Consider the following 16763-nt stretch of genomic DNA (forward strand, 5'->3'; position numbering starts at 1 on the left):
GTGGACAGTGAGATCCACTGACTTCAACGGCTGCATTGCTTATGTTCCAGCAGAGCAGCCGCATGCATACCAACCATTGAATACTGTGGGAACTTGAGGTCCCCGTGGTTTTTTGCCATCCATGAGGTGGTATGGAAGGAACCCCTGCAGATAATAAGGGCCCACTATAGATATTGTTTTAAAAGATAAAGGTAGTCCCTTGACATGAATGTCTAATCATAACCAACTGTAGGGGGCAGTGCTCATCCCATTACTAAGCCAAATAGCCAGTGTTGTTTGAAGACAGCTCCAGTGGGTCATGTGGCCAACATGACTGCACTCAACGCTATTACCTTCCCACTGGTGTGAAACCTATTTATCTACTTGCATTTGTATGTTTTTTGAGCTGCTAGATTGGCCGAAGCTGGAACTAGTGACAAGAGATCACCCCATCATCAGCACTGTGGGCCTCAATTGTCATCGCTGATCTTCTGATTGTCAGAATTGGGGTCTTTAACCACTAAGCCACTGCATAATGTCTGCAAGCTTTAAAAGCACTTTCATGGATGTAAGGAAGCCACAAGGGCACAGCAAAAAAAAAGCTGGATGGAATGCTCAAAGACCAAGGCTTCAAACAATGTTGATGCAGCCCAATGTATGCACAATGGGGGGGTAGGGAACGGAGGCATGACTTATGTTGAGGAACTGACTTTTTGCAACACAGAGAGATGAAAACTACATAGAAGTTGTGTATCGTCTAAACAAGTAGAATGTTAAAGAATTAGAAAATGCTAACTTAATGCTACTAATGTTTAGTCATATAGATTGAAAGGGAGTGATGGTTTTTTTCCTTTTAAACCTAAAGCAAAAGATGATTGTACTCTCAGAACCTCTAGGGACTCCAGGAGGCCAGTAGCAACACTCATGAGAATGGATTTTTCTCAAGAACAATGAAGTTAACCTATACCAATAGTGACCAATACAGAAAGAACAACAGGGACATCTATACTTGTCTACTAGTACCTGACTCTGACAAAGTAGGTGCTGCAGGAATCTAATCAGAAAAACCAGCTCAGCCATACAAAAGGGTTGGACTATTCTTAAAGGGATAGCAGATACATGGAAAGGAACTGTGAGATCTTGGCTAAGATTGCCAAGTGATATTAATCTAGAATTTGTATGATACATTGCACAGTCCTGGGCTGAGATAGCTCAGATTATTAATCTGTTGTTTGGTTTCTGTTGATATACAGAAATTGTTTTTATCCTTTGTGCCAGCCGCAAACAAATCACAGCTATCTCTTCCAAAATTGCAATACAGCAGAAGCGTACAAGAAATTAAGTGGTTCAACGTATGACTGACAGAGTTTGAAGGAAATTTTTCATAACCAGTTTCAGATTCCAGAAGACAATCAGAGCTGTCTATACTTTGTCAACGACAAGAATAGCCATGCAAAAAGCACATTAATTGCAAGTTTCTGAATTGTAAGCGTAATCTAGATATGAAGAATCAGCTCCAGGATAATTTAGACATCTAGACCAAAGCACTTCCAAGAGATCACTCTGAGAAGTGTTGGGGAAAATGGACTTGAGAGGTGCATGTGCAGCTGAGATTGAAGAGTGGAGAAGGCAACCTTGTGTGCTAATCTAGGAAGACTCTGCCAGAGAGATTCAGTGTTCTAATGTAAAATAGCTCCTGCTTGCAGGTGTCTTCCCCGTCGTCCTTGTTTTCTCTTGTATTTTTCCTTTCTTTGTCGCTGCACAATCTCTGTATCAACTTAGTTGAGCAGCAAGAGAATGCGCTTCTACTAAGTCTAGCAGAATTCATAATGGAACCCAATAGTATTCCTTTTTTCTGACCCCCAACTTAAATTGCTTATGATGGCGCATTACGACCGCCATAAGGGAACGTCCTCGGGACGTCCTAGGTTTAAAAAGGGCGCACTTTCTTGACCGCCCAAGCCTATTACGTCCTGAGAGACGTACAAGAGGGCGCCCCATCTACATGGGGGCCACCATGATGGCGTCACAAACCGCCGCCTCCAAATGAGGCGTGTGGATGTGATGCCGTCCCGCTGTGCGAGGGCGCTTAGTGCGCCCTTTCGTCAGGGGAGGAAGGAGCTCCAAATGGAGCTCCTTCCTGGTCCTTGGTCGCGTGGTGCAGCCTTTAGATGGCTAGCGCCCAGCGACGCAGGAGAAAGGGCCAAGCACCCCTTCTCCTCCTCCCCGCCGCCACGGGTGCCTTGGGCTTGAAGCCCCAAGGACACCCTTTCCAGGCCTCGGGAAGTGGCCTTTTGCCGCTTCCCCGGGCCTGGAAAGCAGCGGGTCGGGCCTCAGTGCTGCCACTCTGGCCGCTGAGGCCTGATCCGGCAGGAAAGGGGCGGGTGCAGGCCGCAGCTTTTTGGTGGTCTGTAACGCGTCGACATGAACTTTAAAATCATCTCAAGCCTCTCGGGCTGCAGCCGGGATAACAGGAGGAGGCAGGGGATTATCGCATGCTAAATCACCACCTAATCACCAGCTGCCACAATCCCAGGCCTCAGCTGCGTTTTTGCCAGCACGGTTTTTTAGAAGACAGAAAGCTTCTAACTTTGAAAAAGTAACTGGTGGAGTGTGGCGGGACCGGGCTTGGACCCAGGCTGATGGTGACTGGTGATTAGGCAATAATCCCACCTCCATCCTGCATCCCGGCTGTGTTAGCTGCCTTGGTATATGTTAGTCGCCTTGGGTCCCACTTTGGGAGAAAGTTGGGATAAAAATAAATAAAAATAAATAAGATTGTTTTAAAGTTCATGCAATAAAGCTCCTAACGCGTGTACCTTGGTACCACAGGCAAGGCTGTGAGTAAACTATTCACATTTCATTAAAGGAGACTTGTATTTACTCATCTTATAAACTGGAGGAGAATTGCAGATTCTAACTTCTTTTACTATTAACTTTACTAGAGAGAATGTTCCAAATCCCATTATACAGTCTGCCCTGTGCCATACTGGGAGATCCATTCCAGACTCCATCCCTGTGTAAGGCAATTGTGGTGTATGCTGGAGTACCATTCATTTGAATGGTGGCGCACTCCCATGTGCCTCACCGCACCAGCAGCGCTTGCACCATTTTGTGTAAGCTCCAAAGCTGCATATGGTAGAGCATGTACGGCGAGGCAGACTATATAGAGAAATTTTTAATATACTTATTAGATCAATAATGTGATTGCTTTCATGGCTACCTTAGACATATACCCTAGTATACCTGTAACAAAGAATAGCTACATCGGCCGTCTCTTATACACGGATGGTTTTATACACGGATTCAAGCACCATGGTTTGAAAATGTTAAAATATCAAACCTTGAATTTCCTTTTTAAATAAGGGACACCATTTTGTAGGTCATTATATTAATGGGACTTGAGCCCCGTTTTGTTTTTAACACCGGGAATCTTGGAACCAAGCCCCAGTAATTACAAATGACTACATTACTTATAACTGTGTTATTTCTAAACCTGCGCTTGCTAAAATTTATCAAAGGTCCTCACTTGCACAATCTCTGTTTTAAAAAAATCAATAACCATAGTAAGGGAGAGAACTGCATTTCATTTCAGAATCATTTATCACTGCAATTTGTTATATCTGACCTTGGTTAAGTCCTTCATCTTTCTTTCTATGACAAAGAAGTTCTATGACAAAGAAATTCTTTCTTTCACTTGTTAATGGAGCTATTGCATTCTAGTGAGCAGACCACAGAGACAATGATCAAGATAGAACAGACCAGGGGTTCTCAAACTGTAGAGAAGGAGGGTGGTGATGGCTTGAGAGTAGCTCAAGAGGAGCACAAGAACTGGAAGCCCTGATCCCTCCTCCTCTTCTTCCCAAACCATTTTACATGTAAAATTTACACATGTGCTGAGTTTAAAAAAATCAAATTTAGTTAAAATTGTTTCATTATGAAATAATAAGAAATATGTCTTTATAAAATGTAAAAATATGAATATACCCAAATGTGCAAATGAAAATACACACACTAAACAAAATATTTTTATTCATGTACTACATCCAGTGTTTGTAGATATAAAGAGGGTCACAAGAGTGAAAAGTCTGAGAATCTCTGGACTAGACTCTTTCCATCTCTCCTTGTAGGCTCATGCTCTCTCTCTCACACACAAGAATCATCCACAGGCAGTCAGAGAGATATTTACATTTTTTTTCTCCACTAACCTCCTAAACCCACACATTTGAACTTCAGTTGATGCTTTGTTATTTGTGTGTTTTTGTTATGGAGCAGTAAGCTCTACTTGCTCACTTCCTTATATCAAACATTAGTGACCCAGTCCTCTTTTTTCCTCAGTGCTCTCTGCAGTTTCTCATTACATATTTTCTCTTTAGCTTTTTGTACTTTCCAATCATAGGCCCAGTACAGACGAGCCGTTTGCGCTGATATTAGAGTGCGATACAGCGCAGCATCCGTATGCACTGAGCCCTAATATAGGCACTATTATGTCACAAGGCTGTGCCCCCATCCACATGGGGCACAGCCTTGTGACCTAAGGGCGTCCAAGCACCCACATGCCTCTGGGCGGAAGAGGCGTCATAGGGACAGGGCAAAAAAGGAGCTGCCTAGAGCGGCTCTTTTTGAACGGTGCATCTGTGCTGCCGCACAGATGCGGGGCTTACAGGGATGGCTTCTAGCCACCTGTCTGTACTGCCCCATAATCTTCTTTACCTGTTTTTTCCCTCCTTCTCACCCAATTTCTTTTTTCAGTTCATCCAGTCATATTACCTCCCTCTAACTAGGTTAACACTTTCATTAAATGTATTAAATTTAGCTTTACCATCTGATATATTTATTTTATTTACTTCTTACATTTATACCCACCCTTTCCTCCAAGGGGTTCAGGGCAGAATTCAGGCTTGTCCTCCCCATATTTCTCCTCACAACAGCCCTATAGCAGGGACGTAGCTAGGATTTTAGGAAGGGGGGGTCAGACTAAGTGCCACCATTATAATGAGGCTTGAGTGTGGCGGCGCAGCAGCATACCCCATTCATTTTTCTAATGGAAGGGGGGGGTCCAGACCCCAAGAACCCCCCCCTCGCTACGTCCCTGCCTATAGGGTAGGTTAGGCCGAGAATAGTGAGTCGCCCAAGGTAAACCAATCAACTTTGTGGTTGAACGAGGATGCTTTTGTTTTAGTTCAGTTTGTTGCTGTTGTTATTGTTGTGTATCTTCAACTCATTTCTGACCTATGGAGATCCTATCATGTGGTTTTCCTGGAAAGATTTGTTCAGAGGAGGTTTACCATTGCCTTCCCCTGAGGCTGAGAGCGTGTGACTTGCCCAAGGTCACCCAGTGGGATTCATGGCCAAATGGGGAATTGAAACCTGGCCTCCAGAGTCAGAGTCCAACACATTTCAGATCAATACTCTGACTAATAAATCACACTGTTTCTCAGCATAATCTAGACTGTGGCCTCTGCTTCCAAGCTTTTGGATCTATTTGTGGCAGACTGAGATTCATAATTTAATTAGAATGTCCTGTTTGTAATTATTACTTGAGGTACTTCATTGTTTTTAATTATTTCACTTGGAGTCTGAATTAAATATTTTAATTGTGAATACCAATAATAGTAATACCAGTCATCGCCATCACTTGCACATTGGCATGTCATAAGCCATCAGTTATTCAAACTCCCCCTAAAATGGTTCAGGCAATTCCTCTAAGTTGCTCATAGTAGCATAAATGGTTCTTTCTTCCATTTTTCTACTCACAGGAATTCTATGAGGGAGGCAAGACAGACAGAAATTTGAACCCTATACTCTCTTAACAATTGAACCTCTATATCACACTTGGATTGCTACCTCGTAGATAGGTCTTGTAAGCATGTGATAAAGGTTTGCAGTCATGCTGGAGCTTTTCAGGGAGATAGAGATAGCCTATAGACGTCGGAAGAAGAGTGGCATCTTTTAGCCCACACTTTGAATGAACAAGGGGCACTTTCAGCAAAAGAAAAAATGTTTGGAAAAATCACATGTTTCAGCAAGGATATATTCTTAACCATTATTTACTATCAACTTGTATAAGGTATTTAATATGCCAATGGATCTTTGCGACTACCATCTATAAGTCTAAAAATTTATGTCCAATCCCAGGTCTACTTATTTATGGGTCACTATGGTAATGTGATAGCAGCGCTTTCAGATTTCCCCATGCGGTGCAGAGAGGAGTTTATTTCTCTCTGGAGCCATGCAGAAAGAGCCCAGGGTGATTGATTAATATTGCTATTTGTTTAAGAGTCCCTCTCCCACCTGTGCGTCTGGCTGAAACAAAAGCTGAAATGATGAAGCAAAAAGCCTCAATGAGAGTCTTTCTTGCCATCCACACACTGAAGAAGCCTCCAAGTTTTAACCTTAACCTATCCACGAGTCATGGCAAAATCCATAATTTTGGTCCCAAAACCTGATCTTGACTTATACATGATGTCGACTTATAGTTGAGTATATACAGTAACTGAAAGAGAGAACTTGGTAGTATGATGCCTCTGAAGGAATGTTTAACAGATGGTATGATTGTTAATGGTTCAGTGTTCTATTATTATTATTATTATTATTATTATTATTATTATTATTAGGGTTTTAAGTCTTGGAGTTAGTAGCAGCAAAATATATTTAAGGGTGGTCCCTGGCAAAGTAAAGATTAAAAACCACCGAATTAGAGCAAGGTTGGGGAAGTTCTGGCCCAGTATGTACATGTATATTTTAAGGGACTTAACTCTTGCTTTGCAGGCATAATGGTTCGAGTGTTGAACTACAACTCTGGAGATGAAGGTCCAATTCCCCACTTGGCCATGAAACCCACTGGGTGACCTTGGGCAAGTAACATGCTCTGAACCTTAGAGGATGGTAATGGCAAACCTCTTCTGAACAAATCATGCCAAGATAGGGTCACCATAAGTCAGAAATTACTTAATGCACGCACTACTAACAACAAGCTATGCACCAGGGCTTTCTCCTGAGTTTGAGTAGCACTGGGCCTTTCTCTTGAGAAGACATGCCTAGGCTTGAGTTGTGCATTGTACATATGGTCAGAAAATATCTGAATGAATGAGAATTTTATTTGGCTCTGTACTTTTTTGTTCTGGCACCATTTATTCTCCCCTTGTCTCCCAATTTTCTTAACCCCACATATCGCCTCTTCACTGAACTGGAATGTGACTGATGGTCAAAAGAATGTTCTCCACTCATATTCTACAGCTTAAATTTAAACATTACAGTTTTCAAGGGGGGCAGTCGGCACATATCATTGCTTGATTGAATTGTATAGACAGCTGAGCTATACTTTTCATTTTCATTATGTTGATGAAGAGGCATTTTGTGGGCAAGGCTTCTCAGCAATGGTTGCTTTGACTCCAAAGCAAGGCACAGACAAATGGCTGGAAATGAATTAGCTTTCATCCCTCAGTGAAAATTCCCTTTAAGGAGGAAAAGGGTTTAAGAGCTTTTGAAATGACTTAGTTCTGAAGCTGAAGAAAGGTGGATCAAAGAACAAAGTCCTTCATATGATCACAAGGAAGGTCTTGAGAGTACTCTTGAACTTTACGAGATGCATAGGAAAGGAAGGTCCATCAGGCACAGCTCTTTAATCATAGAATCATGTAGTTGGAAGAGACCTCAAGGATCATCCAGTCCAACCCCCTGCCATGCAGAAACACAGAATCAAAGCACCCCTGACAGATGGCCATCCAGTCTCAGTTAAAAAAACCTCCAAAGGAGGAGAGTCCACCACACTCCAAGGGAGTGTATTCCACTGTCAAATTGCTCTTACTATCAGGAAGTTCTTCTTATTTTTCAGATAAGATCTCTTTTCCTATAGTTTGAATCCAGTGCTCTGGGTCCTATTCTCTGGAGCTGTGGAAAACAAACTTGCTCCATCTTCAGTTTGACATCCTTTCAAATATTTCAATAGAGCAATCATATCACCTCTTAACCTTCTGTTCTCCAGACTAAACATACCCAGATCCTTAAGCCACTCCTCATAGGGCATGGTTTCTAGACTCTTCACCATTTTAGTCACCCTCCTCTGGACAGGCTCCAGCCTGTCAACATCCTTTTTTAACTGTGGTGCCCACAACTGGAAACTATTATTCCAGGTGAGGCCTGGCCAAAGCAGAATAGAATGGTATATCACTTCCCTCGATCCAGTTCTAGACACTATACTTCTATTGATGCAGACTCAAAATGCATTGGCTTTTTAGGCTAATGTGATTCTAAGCTGCATCAATAGAAATACAGTAGGACCTCTGTATCTGTGGCCTTGCCATCCATGGATTCCAGCACCTGCAGATTGCAAGCCCATGTGTGTGGGGGGGGGCAGAAGAGGAGGAAGAGGGAGGAAGGAAGCTTTGGGTGGCCGGGATGGCAAAGTCCCATTGTCCCCAATGGTTGTGCGGCCATGTGGCTGCGACACCCTTGAGGACAATGTGACTTGAGCGTCCACAGATTTTGGTATCCACTGGGGGATCCAGAACAGATTCCCCACAGATACCAAGAGCCGACTGAATAAAAAACCAGAATGATTCAAAAGCATAATGGGAGAAACTCATCTTTGGTGAGATTTCTCCTTTCTGTAGAATATTTAAAATTCTGAATTTAGGATCAACTTCCGGTGGTATGGCGTGTGAAGAACGATCCTCCAGGAAGGCTCCGGAGGACACTTGCTGGCTGTGGAGTTGGAGGCAATCAGGGTAAGGTACCATCTATCCAAAAGAATCCCTCTGACAAGGAGGAGGCAGAGGGGCTCAGCAGGAATCCCCCCCCCCCCAGTTCCAGATAATCACAAGAGTTAAGGAAGGAGAAGGGGAATAATGGAGGAATGCACAAAATTATTAAAACTATTCTATAAAATTACTATCAGGCTATGTATATAAGGTGTATGTGAAACATAAATGAATTTTGTATTTTGGCTTGGGTCCCATCTCCAAGGTATCCCATTGTGTATGTATATGCAAATACATGTATTCCCAAATCCAAAAGAGTCCAAAAGCCAAAATGTATCTGGTCCCAAGCATTTCAGATAAGGGATGCTCAATCTGCACATCAGTATTTAATTTCCACTGTTTTGCTTCTTCCTTTCTAATTCCTCCCCCATGTCTTTCTCCTATCCTCTTTTGGAGGGCTCCATTATTATTATTATTATTATTATTAACCTTCCCTCTTTCTCCTCCTTTCCCACCCCAACTCTGTTCTTCAGCCTTTGATCTTCCAAATCCCAGTTTAACACTCTAATCACCATGCCACACTTGTCAGACTGAGGGATTTATAGAATATTACTTGCTCTGTTTTCACCTAATTTTCCATTTTCATGGTAAAATGGTTACTGTACATTTTAAAAGGCTACAGGACTAAGCATGCCTGTCAGGGAGTAAGAACCACTGAAGTCAGTGAGATTTTATTTTATAAGCATATATGCTTAGGGGTTGCACTGTAAATGGAGTACTCTTGATGACAAATCATTATATAAAGGAGGTATCTGCTCTGCATAGGTTTGACAGTTTGATGCCGCTTAATTGTCACTGCTTCATCCTATGGAATCCTGGGATTTGTAGCTTGATGAGGTAGTCAGAATTCTCTGCTAGGAAGCTCTAGTGCTTAAGTACAGTGCATTTCAAATCCTTCCCCAAACTATAAACCCTAGGGTTCTGTAGAATGGAACCATAACAATTAATCTCAAATTGCTATTGATGGGTTCCAAATGTTCCAAATAAGTCATGTCATTTTTAAATTAGGGGTCAAATATAGCTGCCCCACAACTGCCACCATTTTGCTGGAATGGAGCTCAAAGAGGGCCATTCTGTTGTGGAAATAAAGTGAAGGAAGAGAGATCTCTGTATGCTGCCTTGAATGCTAAAATTAATTTCCTTAAATTGCATAATATGCAGATTAGTTGCTTGGATTAGAGAAACTAGAATAAGGCAAAACTAAGACAGCATTAACAACTGAACATATTTTTAAAAAATAGTATTTCCACCATCTGAGCCTTGCAAAGCAGCGCCAGGACAGAAAGTACCCCAAACATGAAACTCATATCCTTGGGAGAGTTCAACCCCATCCAAGGAAGGATATCTGTACCTATATCTTTATTTATCCCCTAGACCAGTGATGTCCAAACTCTGGCCCTCCAGGTGTTTTGGACTTCAGCTCCCAGAAGCTTCAGCCACCTTGGCCAATGGTCTGGGATGCTGGTAGCTGAAGTTCAAAACACCTGGAGGGCTAGAGTTTGGACATCACTGCCCTAGACTATAGACCAGGAATGAGAAACCTCAGTTCCTGAGGATAAAATTGACCCTCCTGTGGCCCTAACTCAGCCCCCTCAGTTTTACCACGTTTCCACACCTCTTCCCTATGATACCAACATTTAGTGGTTGCCCAACTTTTATATGTCTTCCACACTACATGCTAAAAGGTTGACATCCCTCTCCTAAGGCTTAGTTACTTGAAGTAAGAGTTTTAATTTCTTGTTGGTTCTACCCTTTGGCCTTAGATGTACCTATCACCTCTGGGCAGTTCTGCCAAACTATGAAACTGAATCTGACTCACAGGCTATAATAAGTACCCCACCCTTGGCCAACTGACCCCCACACAATGTTTCTGTGTTACCTAAATTAAGTTTCATTTTGTACACTGATATCCAGTCCTTTACTGTTTAAAGCAGGGATCGGAACTCTGTGGCTTGTGGGACCTTTGGGCAGTATGTGCTGTCTTAAACTGAAAAAAGGTCCTCTCATGCTTTTAAAAATCTCGTTGGATTCCCAACCCAAAACAGACAGAATGCTCTCCCAAGGTCCAAAAGGTGATGGGTAATAATGCAATGTCATTTCCAATTAACCCAAATGGCAACTACATTGGGGCATCTCTGTAGAATTCCCAAGGGGGCAGAAATGCTACTGTGAGGTGCAGTGGGCTTCAGATCATACCCAGCCTGGGGTTAATATTTCCACCATCTCCCTACACTTAAAAAAAATGTATACTGAGTATAAAAAGAACATTTCTGTCCAGATCTTTGCATGATTTCACCCTAGTGGTTTTATCTATATGATGAAAAGTATGGAGAGACAGGATGGAGCCCATTAGACCAGGGAAGAGGAGTAAGTTTTAAGTATTTCTTGCATGATCTGCTTCAGTGCTTCCCAGAAGCAACTGGTTGGGCATTCTAGGAACAGAAAGTTGGGCTACGTAGGCCATCCGTCTGACTAATATGGCTCATTTTATATTCTTAAGCCAGTAGTCATGAGTAAGAACTGGTCTCCTGAAATCACTTTCTGATACCTATCCATCAGAAATTGTTGGAGTCACCCTCTGAAAAAATCCCAAAGTATCAATCAGTTTGCACTCCCTTCATCCATCGTCTTGTATAAATCATTCCCGAAGGCCACCAAGAGTGTTGCTGTTCTGTTCCAACACTGGGATGGAAACCAGACTGTAAGACACCAACATAATCAACTTTAGTCAAGAAAATTTTGATCAGTACAACACATGTTAGCACCTTAATCAAGAAGAGAATATTTCAGAGTGCATGGGAACAATGCAAGTCCAAGGGGTTACCATGTTGTTTCCTTTTATATACAGTCAGCCCTTCGTATCCACAAGAGTTCCATTCCAGACCTCCCTGCAGATGCCAAAACCAGAAGGACTTCAACTCCCATTGGTTTTAATGGCGGCACACTGCGCACATGGCTATGATGATGCAGAAACATGAACATGCCACCATTGAAGTGAAAGGGGTGGGGCCACCCATGAATGCTCAAATCTATGGATGGCAAGCCCACAGTTGGAGTCGGCCAACTGTATGTTAGGGGACACAAAACTGACTCTTACAGTCCAATAGACCCATAGTATGTTTCATACTGAGACATTAGCAACTTCTGCTGTCCAAATAGACAATCCCAATCTCACCATTTCAATTACCCATAAATGAACAAGAATCAAGTGTTCACATGATTAGCCTAATCTCTAAGAACTCTAAATCCACATCCTCTGGTTGAAAAAAAATAAAATGTATCCATAGAAACTTGAAAAGAAAGAGTACTAGATATCTAGTGCAACCTCTGTATAGAGTCTAGGTCAGAGTCTGACCTAGAATATGATACAAACATGAAACGTCATATTACATGGATTGGCAAGCCACAGCTCAGAGTAGATCTTAACAATTACATTTCCCTGTGCTTGGAGATATTAATTACAATGATTTACCCTCTCTAATAGAAGTCTTCTGCCATTATATTTTAATTTCCATGGTACTAATAGGATAGAACAATTAAAAATTAAGGGTGAAATTGTATTTTGCAGAGACAACAAAAAGTGCCTTCCTCACTGAATTTTTTGGAGATGCCTTCAAATTACATGTTTATTATGTGAGTACATAATGAGACCAGATTAAATCATGGGCAAAACTGGTGTGCCAGCCAAAATTAAGAAGAGTCTGATTGAGTTCCAGCTACCATAGAAACATTGCACGTCTGTTGCATGAAACTGAATGCATTTCGTGAGCAACATGAATACAATTTTCAGAGAATCTGTCTTTGTAGTGCAGTCTGCCTTAGGCAAGAGAATTTCTGCCTAATAAATTATTCATTTCCTCCAGTAGCTGACACATTTCCTTTTACCACTTGCAAAATGTCATACACAGTCTGGTTTGTAAAGGTGAAACAAGCAGACAAAATTGCATTGTTAGAATTCAGATTTTGGGGGGGGGGGAATGGAACAAAATGTGGGTAATAAAGCAAATAGATTCTCTTTGAATAAAAAATACCTCTGCGGCAATGCTTTTCAAGGTATCTCTTTTAGATGTATTTGGAGAATAGATCTGAATGGCTAACCTAATCTCATTCCCATTTCTAGTCTGACAAATACACACAAATGCTAATGTTACAATTCCAGTAATCATGTAGTACCAGTGCAGCCATATCTTTTAAATATCAGAGTCCTTTCAGCTCTGTATTACTGCACTAAATCTTTCTGAGGAAGAGGGAATTGGCACATAGCAGAGGAAAAACCAAATCCCCCAAAGCACATATTATACCACTACCACCACTACTATCACTACGAATCAGCTGCAGCAGCCTCAGATGCTTCCACGGTCCAGATGCAGTCATATCACTTCACCTTCTCTGTACCATCTCCATGACAACCATGTAAGTTGGGTGCTATACTGCTGAACTGATGCTCAAATGTAACCATGTTATAAAATACAGCACAGACTATATCAGCATCTTGTTAAGAAAGGTGATCTTGTACTAGGCAATACCTTCAGGCTTGTAAGAATTGTTTTTCAAATAAAAATGAAGCCAGTAAAGTGGTTTGATTCTAATTTTTATTCATTCACAGTCTCTGAGGAAAGAGTGAGCTCATAATTACATGAGGAGCCCTTTCTTCATTTTTCAAGGTTTTCTTCCCATTGTTCATCTATATAAATAATAGTTCACATCTTCGGCAAAGGATTCAAGGATTACGACACAGATGATAATATGATTGTGTTTGATTCAAACAATAATCGTTACATCCCACTACTTGTCTAGGAATATATAGAGAATGCATAACTGCACACACATCCATAAATGTACAGAAGGATACAAACTGGAGACGTCTAAAGATAAATCAATTGCAGCTTTAGGTAAATGCATCAAATATGAATGAGAACCATAACACTAATAAAATGCTTTACCAAGAGCATTATTACATACATTGACACAGAGGTGAATCAATACAGCATAAAAAAAATTGTGATTCCACTTACCAAAGCTGAAAGCTTTCCTCCACAAATGCAGTTCGTTTCTTTCAAAAATCCATGCAAAATAATCAGCAGCTACATGTAAAGAGTCATCCTTTCCTCCATGCCTTCCCAGACTTTCCTTTTATTGTCTTTCCCCACCACTTGTAATGGGTCACGCCTCCCTAGCTTTCCTTCAGGTGTCAAAAGATTGCTAGGAAGCAGGTTGCAGGAAAGATAGGAGGGGAAAAAAGAGGAGGGGGTAAGAGAGAAGCCTGAAAGGGAAGGTTGATGAAGCCTGTGTTGAATGAAAGAGCAGGGGAGAGACCTGATGCACAAGGGTTTGGATGAATATATGTTGAAAGACCAGTGAACAATTCAATTAGGAGTTACTATAGCAAGTGCGAGTAAATGGATAAGAATATTTAACATTTTCCTGAAAGATACGACAAATGGATCTGCCTTCCGCTAGCCAATCAGATACCTTGAAACTGGAACTTGGAAATTCCTGCCAAACGGGCAGGCTGTCTTTAGGAAAATAGGGTGCATACAAAACAACAAGCTCTGTAAAACTCACAAGGATATACTTACATGGTCTGTCAGTCCTTCCTCCAAGCCACCTAATCGGAGTATTGCACAAAAGGAATATTTTGGCTGTCTTTTAATGGCTTCGTTTTCCTTAGTGTGATTGCTTCCTGTTAGGTTGAAGGTGTTTAAACTGTATTATGCGTTTTTTCATCTGTTGTTGAACACCAAATATGTCCATTAATGCCGTACAAACCATTGTACATACAATGATTTGCTTTACTTTACATACAGGGAAGATACTGGGACAGAAAGTATTTCCACCTGTATGATCTACTGTGCATGATTAGGGATAGGGATCTTCCAGCACCTTTGTGACTCACTGAAAGATAGAGGTTGGTAGCATGACTTTTCATAGATTTGAGTTGTAGACTTCCTCAGATGCATTTGTATGATTGTTCTTCTCTGCATGATAGTGCCACCAGAACAACAATTTATCCAGTAGTTTTTTGTGGGTTTTTCGGGATATGTGGCCTTGTTCTAGAATAGTTTCTTCCTGACGTTTCAACAAGAAATGTCTGAAAGTGAACAGAGAACTCAGAAGGGGGCTGAAAGTTGCTTCTTCAACTTTTCTTTTAAACTGGCACCTGCCTCACATCCTGGTTTTTTTTAGCCCATTTGGCTCCTCTGGACATGATCCTAAGAAATGTGATGAATTCAGCTACAGCTTGCTGTTTGTACATGGCCTTCTTTTATTAAAAAAAAATGGCAGGTTCTTTCTGTTATGAGATTTACTGGAGAATTTTGTGGAGGACAAGACTATCTATCAGTGGCTATACTTTATCTCTGTTATGAGAGGCAGCATGGCTCTCAGTTGCATTTGCTGAGAAACATATGTCAGAGGGTCCTATATCCTGTTTGCAAGCAGACCACAGTGAGAATAGAATGCTGGGCTAGGTAGGCTTTTGGTTTCATGGATCAGGGCTCTCCATCTGCTTGCCTATAATATCCTCTCTGCTTCCACCCATGCAACCCTCTTCATATGACAGTAGTCAGTGACTCATGTCATATCATCCTACTAATCTATCACTTCACCCTTTTCCCTGCTTATACCATTTTGCCTCTCTCATTTCCTCTTTCATTTTCTTACAAATGTGAGGATTGGTATGCAACAATATGTAGAATTGACGCAATGGCATTTAATGGCTGGAGTTCACTGATGGCATCCAATCTGACAATTTTGATCCCTAGCAACACAATCAAGAGATGCTAACCAAGTATGTATGAGTTAAAGTAAAATTCACATTCAAAATGCAAAATGTTAAACCATCTATTCCAGCACAACAACTGTGCAGGCTTCTAGAAAATTAATATGTTTTCTGTGACTACCCTTTGATTTCAATGGAATTCCTCCAAGTGTATCTATGTCTGGATTCAACAAATGTAATTGGTATTTCCTTCAATTTATAGAAAATTTTACATTTATAAATTATAAATTATTATACTTTGTTTCTATAAAGAGGAGGGAATAGTAATCAAAGCAGATACACATGGAGCAGAGCCACTGAAATCAATGGACAGTCAGGATCAACTTATCATCTACTGGTTTCACTGCCTTTTTGTCCCAAGTCTGCCTAAGGGACAAAGCAGACCGGCAAAAAATGCCAGGTTTGGGGTGGCATGGGGGCGTAGTGTACACACTCCACATGCCCTGACACCTCTCCTAAGCCAGAGTCATGCCACCCTGCTGACCATACAGCGCATGGTGTCATGGCTTTTCTGCAGTGCACCATTTACATGCACCACATTGCAGAAATGTGAAAAAACTGCTGCTGTGGCAGAAAAGCCAGCTTTTTGCTGTCTCAAAAAGGAACAGCTTTCTGCCGCTCCTTTTCGATCCAGCAAATAGCTGGATTGGAGCTGTGGTGTGTGGTTGTCACGGCCCTGATCCAGTGCTCAAAGGGGTGGCAGGAAGCTGCTCCTTCAGGGCTGTCTCTTTCACCCCTAAGTTTAGATCCAACCCACCAAGTCCAGAAAAGCAGGAGATATAAAATGTATCATGGTATAATAATTATTTATCAGCTTTGGCTGATAACATTAACTGCACCCCTTCCCAGAACTGGAGTACCTAAGTATGGTAGTGCATGCACTGGTAACCTCAAGACTGGACTTCTGTAATGTGCTCTACATTGGGTTACTTTTGTACAAAGTCTGGAAACTCCAAGTGGTTCAGAATATGGCAGATAAAGTGATTATGGGTACATCTAGGAATGATCACATCACACTGATCTTAAAATCACTCCACTGACTGCCAACTAATTTCTGGCAAAGTATAAAGTGTTGCTTATTACCTTTAAAGCCCTATTTAGTTTGCATCTGGGTCTCCTACAGGATTGCCTTCTCTGTACAATATGCCCTGTACACTCAGGCCTCTGGAACATGTTTGCTCCAACAGGCCAGGACTAGACTGGCAATAGTTCCCTAAAGAACCTTTTCATCAGTTGCTCCC

At 41.6% G+C, this 16763-nt stretch overlaps 1 protein-coding gene across 1 annotated transcript in view; it reads right to left on the reverse strand.

Moving 5' to 3' along the window:
- The window catches only part of PSD2 (pleckstrin and Sec7 domain containing 2), an 81004-nt gene extending 66903 nt beyond the window's left edge, over nt 1-14101 (reverse strand). Inside the window, exon 1 of the mRNA XM_042465448.1 lies at nt 13757-14101. The gene's annotated coding sequence lies outside the window, so the exon portion shown is untranslated. The remainder of the gene's footprint in view (nt 1-13756) is intronic.
- Nucleotides 14102-16763: the final 2662 nt, after the last annotated feature.

Source organism: Sceloporus undulatus, chromosome 4 (assembly GCF_019175285.1).
Source record: "Sceloporus undulatus isolate JIND9_A2432 ecotype Alabama chromosome 4, SceUnd_v1.1, whole genome shotgun sequence".
NCBI lineage: Eukaryota > Metazoa > Chordata > Lepidosauria > Squamata > Phrynosomatidae > Sceloporus > Sceloporus undulatus.